The sequence below is a fragment of the Schistocerca piceifrons genome, chromosome 9 (genome assembly GCF_021461385.2).
Source record: "Schistocerca piceifrons isolate TAMUIC-IGC-003096 chromosome 9, iqSchPice1.1, whole genome shotgun sequence".
In the NCBI taxonomy this organism is placed as follows: domain Eukaryota; kingdom Metazoa; phylum Arthropoda; class Insecta; order Orthoptera; family Acrididae; genus Schistocerca; species Schistocerca piceifrons.
The window spans coordinates 115,315,864-115,321,863 of NC_060146.1; the positions used below are offsets into that span (position 1 = coordinate 115,315,864).

Below are 6,000 nucleotides of genomic sequence, written 5' to 3' on the forward strand. Positions count from 1 at the left end.
ACAGGAAACGAATTAACAGTAACTGGAAAGGAAATTCCCAGCATTCACCTACAGTGACATAAGAAAACCACTAGAAAATTGAAGAAGACAGACCAAGATTCGATCCTGTCCCACCCGGATACGGGTCCAGTGTCCTAACCATAACACTTCCTCCCGGATATGCCCTTTCCAAAGTAGTTTCTATAACGTATTATGGCAGAATGATCATAACACTCCACAGTATCACAGACAAGTATTCACTCCTAACCAGTAAGCAGTTAAAAGAAAGCCAAACATTAATTGGTGCTGCAAGTAATAAGAGTCGTATGTATTGCAATCACGTGTGATACATTAGGTTTGATCAATTTAACTGTGAAAATATGGGACAAATGTTTCAAACTCTGCCTCAAACGATTGATAAATGATAGTCTGCTACCAGTATATGTATGCCTTCGTTCAGTACGCAAACAAACTAGGAACTTGCGCCCATTGTTGGCTCTCGAAATTTGAGTTTATGTGATTAAATGAAAGAAATACGGATTTATCCGTATTCTTACTGCAGGCTTAAAAAAATATATATTAATAAAAATATTCCACTTCTCGATAAACAGAAAAAAAACTTTTTTTTTCCTTTTTTCAATGTGAAATAAATTTCTGTGAGCAAGTATTACGTAACTAAATCATAGGACAGCGTCTTTATGAAAGTTCTTGACATTTCTTAGCTAACACCCGTGGATGAAAATAGCCACGAGATAATTCGACAAAATTCTCTCTCAAACTGGATAGGGCATAATTGTGTCTTTTAACTCTCACAGAACTGTGATATCAATTATGCGCCGTCTAGTTCCCTATGGGTGGTCATTAGTCGAATTAATAACATTACCATTGTACATAATAAACATAAAAAACAACATACCAAAGCAGCTTATTTTTCATGAGGCATTTGAATACTGCGAGCTTTCCCAAATAGCAGCAGCGCCAAGGCGGTTTGTTGTCGGGCGCAAAGTCAACAACAGGTATGTGCGGGGGCTTACAAACAAAAAAAAAAAATGGCAGATCCCACGCAGTGAGCCAATCACACAGTCCTAACACACTTCACTACGCGGATTCGTTGAGAGGACACGTAGTTCCTGTACAGAGACTGAACATAACAACTGGAAACTTGCACAACCGACTCGTATTCCCGTGCGACCGTATTTGTAAACGTGTCAAGCGCGAGGCGGTTCCGTTGGCACTAGCACACACTGCTGTTCACTGGCGTCCGGAAAAGTAACTATGTAGGTGCAGCACACGAGTAACACTGATGTAGACTGCCTCAACGCGGCAGCGTCGCCAGACGGGCGGTGGCCCAGCTGTGAACATGGGCAAGCAGTGGCACCGAACACTCGACACTAAACACGCGCGAGCACATCTTCACCACTCGGCGATCCACGCGACAATAACCTCAAAACGACGTTCGGGAGCAAGTAGTTTCCGCGCTTGCCGACTGCGGCGCTGCCACCGCAGCTCACTCCTGCTACCTGCTGGACACTTGTGAAAGAAAACTCGTCCCGAGACGATACAAACAAGCGAAGAAAACAAACACTTCGCAACTTCTTACTGATGTACGTGGACATCTAAATCATTCTATAATCTGTAAACCACTGTGAAGTGCATAGCGGAGGTTACTTCTCATTGCAGCAGCTATTAGCAGCCTGGGAAGAATGACTGCTCAAACACCCATACGTGCGGTGTAATTACCGGTACGGTCATCCTTGTCTTCGTGACCGCTACGGGAGCTCTACGTTGGGGCTGAAGAAAATCTCCAAGTTTCTTGCTTAAAGTTGGTTCTTGAAACTTTGTGTACGCAATACACAATGCTGCAAAATGTGTTCATATCCTTCTGCATTTTGCGTTTCTTTAAGCGCAATAAGTAGACAGGAAAAAAATCTTTTTATTTTATGGGTAAAATTGGTGTTATTTTTTATTGAAGGCATTCTGTGATACTTTTTGCCAAATTTAGTGCAATTGTGTTGCCAATTTCGTATTTTTGCCTAATTTCTCTGTTTTTTTGTCATCTCCGGTGCTATTTTTTTAGCAATTTCGCAGCTATTTTTGCCAATACTTCTAAAGCTGTCCATGTCGACTGTTAGTGATGTGACTGAAGTGGAAACGCGAAGAAACAACCATAGCTGAACCGAGACCAGGCGGACGAAGGTAAATCGAGTATTGTGGAAGGTATTTCTTTGCCAAATTCGAAAATATTTTTTACCAATTTCGTTGCTAATTTTTGCCTTCCCCTGTTGTTATTCCTGTTTCATTGCTATTTTTTGCCGTATTCGGGTGTTATTTTTTGACGCATTCACGTATTATTTCTTGCCGTATTCGGATGTTCTTTTTTTGCCACATTCGTTGTCATTTTTTGCCAAATTCCGCATTATTTTTTGCCAGTTTCGGTGCCAATTTTTGCTAGATTCAGTGGCACTTTTTTTTCCAGATTCGCTTTTATTCTTTCGCCAATTTAGGTGGTATTTTTGACGCCACATGGCATCGCGGGACATGAAATGTCATTTTTAGGTTATTCACCATAGGGGGAAAAAGAAGGAAGAGCGCAATTTCAGCATACAATAACTATCAGTTACGGATACTGGTAAACTGTTGTCTTCAGATTTATGAATTTTTTTGTACAAAAAAAAGGCAAATTTCGAGATATTTCGTTAAAATCGACGACTTCGAGTTAGCTCGCAAAAAACCGCCAGTACAGCGTTATTTTTAGCTGTTTTGTTTTCGTGAAATTTTCCTGTTCCTAACAAAAAGGGGATCACATCCTAAGTCGCCCCTAACCAGGAAAAACAATCCCATACCGTAACACAATCTCTTCCGTTTACCAATGCTGACACTACCCATGACGGCAGGTAACGTTCTGCCGGCACTCCCCAAATCAAAACCCTTCCATCGCATTGCCACAGGGTACTGCGTGCACTTCAGATCACCCATTTCCATAGCGTGCACCATTTCTCCAAATAATCTCCTCAGACACCTCGAGCGTCGATTAGCACTGACTGTAATATTTGGCTTATGAGGAAGAACTCTACCATCTGTACCCCACTGTTTCTAATTCTCGCCACAGTAGGTGGGCTGCTGGCAGCACTTTGGGACTCAAGAGTTATTCCTTCCACTGATTTCGTGGAATTTTTTTTTTTACAACTACCTTCCACAATGCTCGATTTACCTTCGTCCGCCTGGTCTCGGTTCAGCTCTGGTTGTTTCTTCGCGTTTCCACTTCACAGTCACATCACTAACAGTCGACATGAGAAGCATAGAAGTATTGGAATGCCCGTGGTGGACATTTCTTACTCAGGTGACATCCAATCAGAAGTCTCTTGACCGATCCATTTTGCTCTTACTGCGTCTCTCTAGCGGGTGGGGGAATTTCTACAGGGGACTACATGTTTTCATCATTCGTGACAGTGGCTACATTGGAATGTGTAAAAAAAATGGACAGTGTAAAAACTGGAACTTTGTACGGGCGCTGATGACCGCGCAGTTGAGCGCCCCACAAACATCATCATCATGATCATCATCATCATTTCTAGACGGTAGACCTCTCGTGACATCTATTGGTAAATTCCGTATTCTGTACGGATATTCGGATCCTTTTGATCAGATACTAAATATTAGAAACGTGTGGTCTTTAGATTTCATTATTAATCTACACACACAAACACACACACACACACACACACACACACACACACACACACACACACACACTGCAAGCCACGGTACAATGCAAGGCCGGTCGAGCGGTTCTAGGCGCTACAGTCTGGAACCGCGCGACCGCTACGGTCGCAAATCCTGCCTCGGGCATGGATGTGTGTGGTGTCCTTATGTTAGATAGGTTTAAGTTGCTCTAAGTTCTAGGGGACTGATGACCTCAGATGTTAAGTCCCATAGTGCTCAGAGTCATTTGAACGCGAGGAGCTCGTTCCATTTCGTATCGCTTTGCAACATTATGCCTACATATTTAATCGATATTAATGAGTCAAAGCAGCACCATACCAATGCTGTATTCATTACAAGATTCTTTTTCCTAGTCTCCGCATTAACTTACATTTTTCCTCATTTGGAGGTACTGCTAACTAGAAATTTTGTCTAAGTCGTATCTTCTTACAGTCACTCAACTTTGGCACCTTATCACACACCACAGCGTCATTAGGAAAACAGCCCCCAGATTGCTGCTCAAGCTGTCCGCCAGATCTTCTATCTACATACAAAATAGCTGCGGTCCTATTACACCCCCCCTAGGGCGTCGATGATATCCTTGTCTCTGATGAACACTCGCCGTTGAGGACAGCATACGAAGTTCTACCTGTATTACTTAAAAAGTCTTCGAGCCACTCAGAAATTTGCTAACCTATTCCATATGCTCGGACCTTCGTCAACAGTCTGCATCTTAGAATGGCACTTGTCAACTACCTTGCTGCAGTGCCGTTTCTGCATTACAGCGTGTTATCTTAAAGTAATGGCGTTACGGTACTTTTAATGTGGTTGATTTAATAGTCTTTACCCCGTAAACCTCACAGAAGAAGTTTGCCTAGCTTTGAATGTTCAACGTAGACAATTATATGCGATTAACTTAATTTGGGTTTAGGAAAGGTAAACCCATCAGAGACCTCATTGAACAAGTTTGCCTAGCTTTCAATGTTGAACGGAAACAATTGTATTCAATTAACTTAATTTGGGTTCAGGAAAAGTAAACCCATCAGAGACACGGTTCTGAAGTTGCGCTTGATAACGGAAGCAAGATATGCTGAATGGAACAGAGCCATCTAGATGTGCGCACGCTACGGATTAAGAGTGGACGGCAGAAAGATGAAAGTAATGAGAAATATGAGAAGTGACATTAGCTATAAATCTAAGTGGCATAGGGGACCACCAAGTAGGCGAAGTTAATCAGTTCTGTTACGTAGGTGGTAAAATAACCCATGACGGGCGAAGCAAGCCAGATTAGCAGAGGCAAAGAGGGCATCCTTGGCCAAGAGAATTCTGCTGTAATCCGTTCATCATAAGAATAAACCTGATGTAAACATTGCATTGTGTATTCTTCCGCGTTTGCTGGAACCTCATTGGATTTCCGTTTCACGTGGGACTGCAGCCAAGCTGTCTCGAGTTCTGTCACGTACGATAATAGGTGCACGTGTTGCGCTGTGCCTTACGAGCACATCGACTTAGCGATAATACGGGACAACAGCTTTACCGGCGCACTGAACTTGGACAGCAGTGGCCCGTCAGCTGGTACAGCTAGCCTGCAGTGACGTGGCCAGATGGAGTTCACACGTAAAAAGAGACAAGCAGAATGAAATAATACACTGCCAATCACCCACAATACGCTCCTTAGACGACTAGACGAAAACCTCAACACGTTTTAGTTTTTAGCTAACGTACTATTGTGATTAAAAACAAGAATGATGAAATTTCCTGACTTAACCACGGGGTAATTTTCCTGCATAAGCTTTATGTAACGTAAGATAGTATTGAAGGATTTCACAGTAAAATATTGACGCCACTGAAGGCTGGTGAGCCGGCCGCGGTGGTCTAGCGGTTCTAGGCACTCAGTCCGGAGCCGCGCGACTGCTACGGTCGCAGGTTCGAATCCTGCCTCGGGCATGGATGTGTGTGATGTCCTTAGGTTAGTTAGGTTTAAGTAGTTCTAAGTTCTAGGGGACTGATGACCGTAGATGTTAAGTCCCATAGTGCTCAGAGCCATTTGAACCATTTGAAGGCTGGTGATCTCTTAGCTGCTTCCTTATCCGAAGCCGGCCGCGGTGGCCGTGCGGCTCTGGCGCTACAGTCCGGAATCTCGGGACTGCTACGGTCGCAGGTTCGAATCCTGCCTCGGGCATGGGTGTGTGTGATGCCCTTAGGTTAGTTAGGTTTAAGTAGTTCTAAGTTCTAGGGGACTTATGACCTAAGATGTTGAGTCCCATAGCGCTCAGAGCCATTTGAACCTTATCCGAACCCGAGAAATACATTTCAGTT

General features: G+C 43.4%; 1 protein-coding gene across 1 annotated transcript in view; it reads right to left on the reverse strand.

Annotated features, from left to right (window-relative positions):
- LOC124717395 (protein sprint) overlaps nucleotides 1-1,401 on the reverse strand; it is a 305,335-nt gene extending 303,934 nt beyond the window's left edge. The window contains exon 1 of the mRNA XM_047244247.1: nucleotides 896-1,401. The gene's annotated coding sequence lies outside the window, so the exon portion shown is untranslated. The remainder of the gene's footprint in view (nucleotides 1-895) is intronic.
- Between the last annotated feature and the right edge of the window lie 4,599 nt (nucleotides 1,402-6,000).